This window comes from Morone saxatilis, unplaced genomic scaffold (assembly GCF_004916995.1).
Source record: "Morone saxatilis isolate NCDOM2014 unplaced genomic scaffold, NCSU_SB_2.0 Contig14, whole genome shotgun sequence".
NCBI lineage: Eukaryota > Metazoa > Chordata > Actinopteri > Moronidae > Morone > Morone saxatilis.
This window is the reverse complement of record NW_023339696.1, coordinates 334,614-340,895: the sequence shown is the minus strand read 5'-3', so window position 1 is coordinate 340,895 and position 6,282 is coordinate 334,614.

Here is a 6,282-nt window from a genome sequence, read left to right as displayed (position 1 = left end):
AACCTGAATTTGAATCATTTAGAACCTGAATCTGAATTGCTCAACTTGAATAATTGCATTTAAAAAACTGAATTTGAATTGGCATAATTTGAATTTGTTAGTTTTGAAACTGAATTCTAATAAACTTGAAAACTGAATATAATATTATAGAAATCTGAATTCACTTTGCAACTGAAACTGCCCTCTGCTGGCTGTTGAAGAATGCAGGCTTTACTCTGCAATCGATTGCATTCTTCCTTAAGGTTTGACCGTCTGTGCCTTAAAAGTGAATCTTGTGCGGGTTGAAATTGAAAGTTTAGAGACTGAAAATAAAAAATTGAATTAGTAATAAGATATATAGTAATTCAGTGAGCTCAAATACCAGTTCTTCAGTTGCAATGAGATTCAGATTCATAATAGTTATATTCCAGTTTCAAGTTTATTGACATTCAGTTCAAACTAATAATTCAATTCGATTATGCAATTCAGATTCAGTTTTATATGCAATTATTTCAAAGTTGAGGCACATGATTTGTCTGACTGAGACATGGCTGAATGGTAGAAGACAGACTGCTCAGTGGAACTAGATTCGCTTTTAATAGTTCGGGCAGAACTAGGCGAAAATAGCGGTAAGAAGTCCGGAGGAGGGAGCTTTTCTGTCTTTGATTTACTCTAAAATGTTGTAACCCATGACTGCTTGTCACGAAGGCAGAGGATCTGCACACTTGATATTGGAACTGCTGGCCCTCCGGTTAGGCCATACTATCTCCCTGTGAGTCATTTGGCCGCCATGGATTGTCTTGTTTACATTCCTCCATCGCATGCGGCGCACCCTGTGACGCTCATCCACACCACCGTCCGCGACTGCAGACACGTCATCCCAGCGCATTTATTTCAATAAATGGAGATTTAAACCATGCCAACAATCTCAAGGACCCTGACCAACTTTTACCCAGTACGTGACCTCTAACACCAGAGGGGAACCAAGAGCTTCGAATCTGCTGTATCCGGTGTAAAGGAGTCATACAGCATACAACTGTATAGATAGAACATCTATACAGTTGATTGCAAGAAGGAAATGTCACACAAACAGCAGCAGTATGGCTTTTTATTTTCAGGCAGTTTTCATCAAGGTAGCACAGAGAAAAAGCTTTATCAGGCTGTGGGCTACAGTTCTTGTTATAGTGAAGATTTGTCTTTTTGATTGGAGGCCAAACTCAAAGAAGGATGGGTTGGAGAGAAGAAGAACGGATGGCATGGGTTCTGATAGAGAGGATTCTTGTCAGACTGTGGTGACAATGAACCATAGTAGCTGTACATCTCAAAGTGTTGGAGTTATTCAATCCTTTAGACTTATAATAACAAATTGTTGTTACCAGTACATACCTGTGTTCATGACAGTAAAAAAAAAGAGCGGTATCCTTTTAGATGCAAACAGAAGGCAGTGTGCTATTGCCTTCACCTATCTTTCTGTTTCCCATAAAAACAGGCAGGGAGGCGACAAACTTTAGTACATTGCATAATCGGCCTTCAATTGCCAAAATCTCTTTCCTTATTTGGACAACTTTATCTGAACTCTGAATACACCCTATGGTTTATACAGATATACAATAAATGCCAGTAGGGAACAATTAGTGAAGAGTCAAACATTCTTCATTCATTCTTTACATATGTACTAATGCCATTTGAGTACATACCTCCACTAAAAAAAGATACCACTTATAAATCCTATGAAATACAGAACAACAAAGAATCGATGGATAATGAAGTTACTATTGGAATATTTAAAAATATCACAGTGATGATTAGGATATCATATAAGTAAGAGCACTGTAAGCAGCCGGCGTACTTGTCAAAAGCATTCCCATCATTATAGTGCTTGACCTAAACACACAAACTGACACCAGCAGGTTATAAATTAAGGGTCCTCTCTTCTATTCTCAAATTCTGGATGGATAGTAAAATCCAAATAATAAATTATGATACTGAGTAAATTCGAATTGTTTCCTATCTGTAGAACAAACATCCCAAATAACTACTCTAGAAAACGAATTACCAAAATAAGGCGACGAGGATATATGTGCCCTTTTTCTTGGATTTTAAGACACTATTCGATCCAGTTGATTCCATCTTGGGTTCAGCATTAAGGTAATTAAACTTGTTTTTGTCTGGATGGCTGACTGGATTCAGTGGAAAAACGATACCTGACTAAATCAATATTAACTGTGATCAGGCTCTGATATTACATTTATATAGCTGTTACAGTTACAAAGCTTTGTCCATACCAGTCAGTGTCGATTGTGGCCACTGAAACTCTTCAGATTAGTATACAAGTGCCTAGGCATTCAAAGCAGCCAATTTCAGGTTCCGTAACCAAGGTAAGGCACTGGACCCCCATATGTGGATATTTGGAGGCAATAAGCCTTCCTATTTTCAGGCTAATGTGAACAGGCTGGTTCTGTGGTCAGTCCCAAGTGCTTCTCCAGCCGCACATAATTTGAACAGTCACAGTCAGCACATGGAGAACACCAGGGCCAGATCTGAGCAAGAGAAGAAGATAGGTCAAATATAACTTATAACCCTGCCAGAGAACAACAGCTGGAATTACTATGAATTTGATCCTGTGTGAGAACACGCGCCACATTTCTTCACCTAATCTTTAAGACCAAGAATCAAGATAAGTAAACGTTAAGTTTAAGATAAGAATCCGAGTTAGTTACAGAATAGATAAGATAAGAAAAACAAGATAAGTGTTCCTGGCTTGTATTCGTACTGTATATCCAGTTATTGTACAAGTTGGCACAGCAGGCCACAAGAGAATGTAGTGGCAAAAGAATGAGGAAAATATAAAAACATAGAACATAAGGTTAGAATAAAATCTAACAAAAACATACAAATACACAATAAATACAGTATAAACACTGAACGAACAGAATATTATTCAACCTTATGTTCCTATATGTACAGTGTGCATGTTTCTAAAAGTATGTATGTATGTACATACAACATTGGGTCATTTTTAAGCCAAGTATACATGCTACGGAAATGTAGTTTAAACTATAATTAATTATATAATTACCAAATAGTAAATCTATGATTAGATAGGCTTCATAATTCCAATACAGTAGATAATAAATATAATAATAATTCCCTAATTATGTCAACCAAGCACAGGGTGTCACACCAAGGATGTTTTAGGGGCAGCTGGTTTCAAAACTGGGGTCAAAGAGTTAGAGTTCTAGGAAAAAGGAAAACCGAAGAAGGATAAACCAACCATCATTTAAGGCGAAGCCCTGGCGAGGTAGTCAAGGTAGTCAACATCCGAGCTGCGCGCTTATACACACATCTGACAGCCCTCCAACTCCAATAAATCGCTAACCCAAAACGCACCCATTCCAAAGGTCTGGTGGTGCTATTTAAACTGCACATTTCCCAGCTCTCGCCTCTGCTGCTGTAAAATGCCTCTGTTGCCCTACATCCTTAATTGCTGCTGCTTCTCTGTAAGCCCCACCACCACCCCAGCATCCCACCTGTAGGCTGGCTAGGGTTAAGGTATGTTGCTAAATCACTCCCCAATATCTCTATGTAAATATCTGTGGGGGAATGAGAGGTCTGAGCCTAGACGCTGAATCTAATATTTATAGTGCTGTAAAAAGCATTTCAAACGTGAGTTGTCTGACCTGAACTTTATCACAATTTTGTGGAAGTTGGAACAACAGAGGGAAGCAAATAGGGTTGGCTGTTTTTACTGATGGTAATCTAATAGTGAGCAGTACGTTTTGATCATTGATTGACTATTTATTAAATACTTAAAACCTGGAAACTAATAAAAATTACCTTAGAGGGGATTATTTAGAAAGAGAATATTCGATATTGAATTTCTGCAAATAGATTCCTCCTAAATGTTACACACATGGACCGTTAAAAGGTTGACATTCGCATTAATACACTATGTCCTATTATATTATACTGCATTACATTAATGTTATGCATTAGGAAGAAAAAAATTAAGCCTTAAAGAAGCAGAAATAAAAGCTTTCCATACATAGGAACAAGGGCTCTAAGTTGTTGTACAAACGACCTTTGTAAAACAAAGGGATTTAAAATTTATAATACTATAAAGCTTTCTTTTCCGCATAAGAGCAGGGTTGAAGGCTGTATGGAGGCCTTAAACTGATTAAATAAATGATAATGAATATTAGAGATATATCTACCTGCACAACACAAATACACAACGGAGTCATCCCAAAAGGATCAATAGAAAGAAGTCTAAGTCTAAGTCTAAGTTAGCCCATTTATACCAGCCGTCCCCATGTATATTGTATATTTGCATGCTTATCAGGTCCTACTAATACCAGATAATAAGGAGAAATTAAAAATGCTTAGAAATTCACTTGCACTAGAGGTGCAATAACATCTCAGTGGGGATAATCTTGTATACACTATAGTGTCAATCTCCAACTGCTCTTTTCTGTTCTGCAGTTCTTTGTGATCCTTCTGCTCCTGGTCCTGACAGAGGTGACTCTAATAGTGGTTATACACATCTTCCATGACAAGGTAAGCTCATACACTTTAACCTTTAATTGTCAAATAAAATAGAAAGTGAAAAGAATAAGATCAGAATAGCAACAAAATAAGCAGTAAAATTCACATTACGGCTTTAATGTTAACTACATAAAAGAATGACCAACAGACTGCTGATTTTAATATTTTCTGGCTTCGTACAACATAGGTTAGGTTTGTGATAAGTATGCTGCAACAGAAAAGGGAAACGTTAAAACTAAAAAGGTTTTGCTGACCATTTTAGAAGGGACACTTGTGGTGCATACATGTTGTTTGACGCAGTGGGAATGTCACAACCAACCTTTCTCATTCAAGGCCTTGAGAGTCTGAATGGTTTTCACCTGTCCAAGCTCCAGCGACCCTACAAAGAATAAGCGGGTATAGATAATTAATGGATGTATCATTTGAATAAATATCTGTGTCTTTTTGTAAGCTGGATTTCAAAGCACAACGTGAACTAAAGGATGGTATGAAGATTTATAAATCAGATCCTGGACTGGAAAAATCCTGGGATAATGTCCAGAAAATGGTGAGCTCTCTTAAACAATGCATGACTTCTTCTGTTACTTGAACGTAGGACAGACTATACACATTATGTAACTGTAGATGGAAGATGCCACAGTCGCTTCTTGTTAAAGGACCAATATATTTAAAAAATAAGTCCTGCTCTTGTTATTACTATAGGGTTACTTGATCTACGTATACAGTAGATACACAATGTATGTCTATCTACAAACTTTTTGGTCACACTCGAAGTCTACAGACAACTGACTGTCTGATGTACTGTATATATCATTCAGATGGCCTTTACCTTTTTTACTGTTAGATATAAGTAGAATTTTCATGCTGCTTATTATTTAAAAAAGAAATAAAATTATGTCAGTGTGTACTAGAGCTTTGATTCTTTGCCAGACACCAATTGGACCCGACACTACTGCTGCAGGTCGGGCGCAGACAGAATTAGATTTCTTAACCATAAATTAAATATTGTATTAATAATGCATAATTACACTGTAATTAATTAGTGAATTTGTTAATAATTTTGATAATAATTCGCACTTTATTGTATTCACATTGTAGTTTACTTGTAATTAAGTAATTGAATTATTTATTTAAAGCAGAAATCTCAGGTTCAGGTGGTCCTTGGCCCAAATCTGCTTCTATGGTTTGGGCTCGGTTCGGGCTGACACAGAATTTTATTGGGCTTGAGTTAAGTTGGACCTAATTTCTCGTGCCCGATGAAAGATCTAGTGTGGTGTGTACCCTTCATACTGACATGGGGTGTAACGTTACACAGTTTGGTTCATACCCCAGTTTAGGTGTCATGGTTTGCTGCGCAGTCAGTACAGCACGCAAACAAAAAAAATGTATTTTTATTTTGAACACACAGTAGTAAGTAAGTGTCAAAGACCGACACAGTCCTCTTGCTGGGGACTGAGGTAACATTTTGCCCACTGACACTTTTGGCATACTATTTTTATTACAAAAAATTATAAAAGCAGTTGGAGAGTGCAGACCTCCACCAAGGCCAATAGTCCAGTCTTCTACGATATGCAAACCTGCACACAAATTCCAGATTATTTCTGAAAAATCACAGCCCTGATTGCTTATTTATTCCCTACCTGCTGCATTTGTTTCTACCAGAGATGGGGAACTCGAGTGACTTGACTCGAGTCAGACTTAAGTCGCCAGATTGAGGACTTGTGACTTGCTTGATTAACAGTGATAAAAGACTTGACT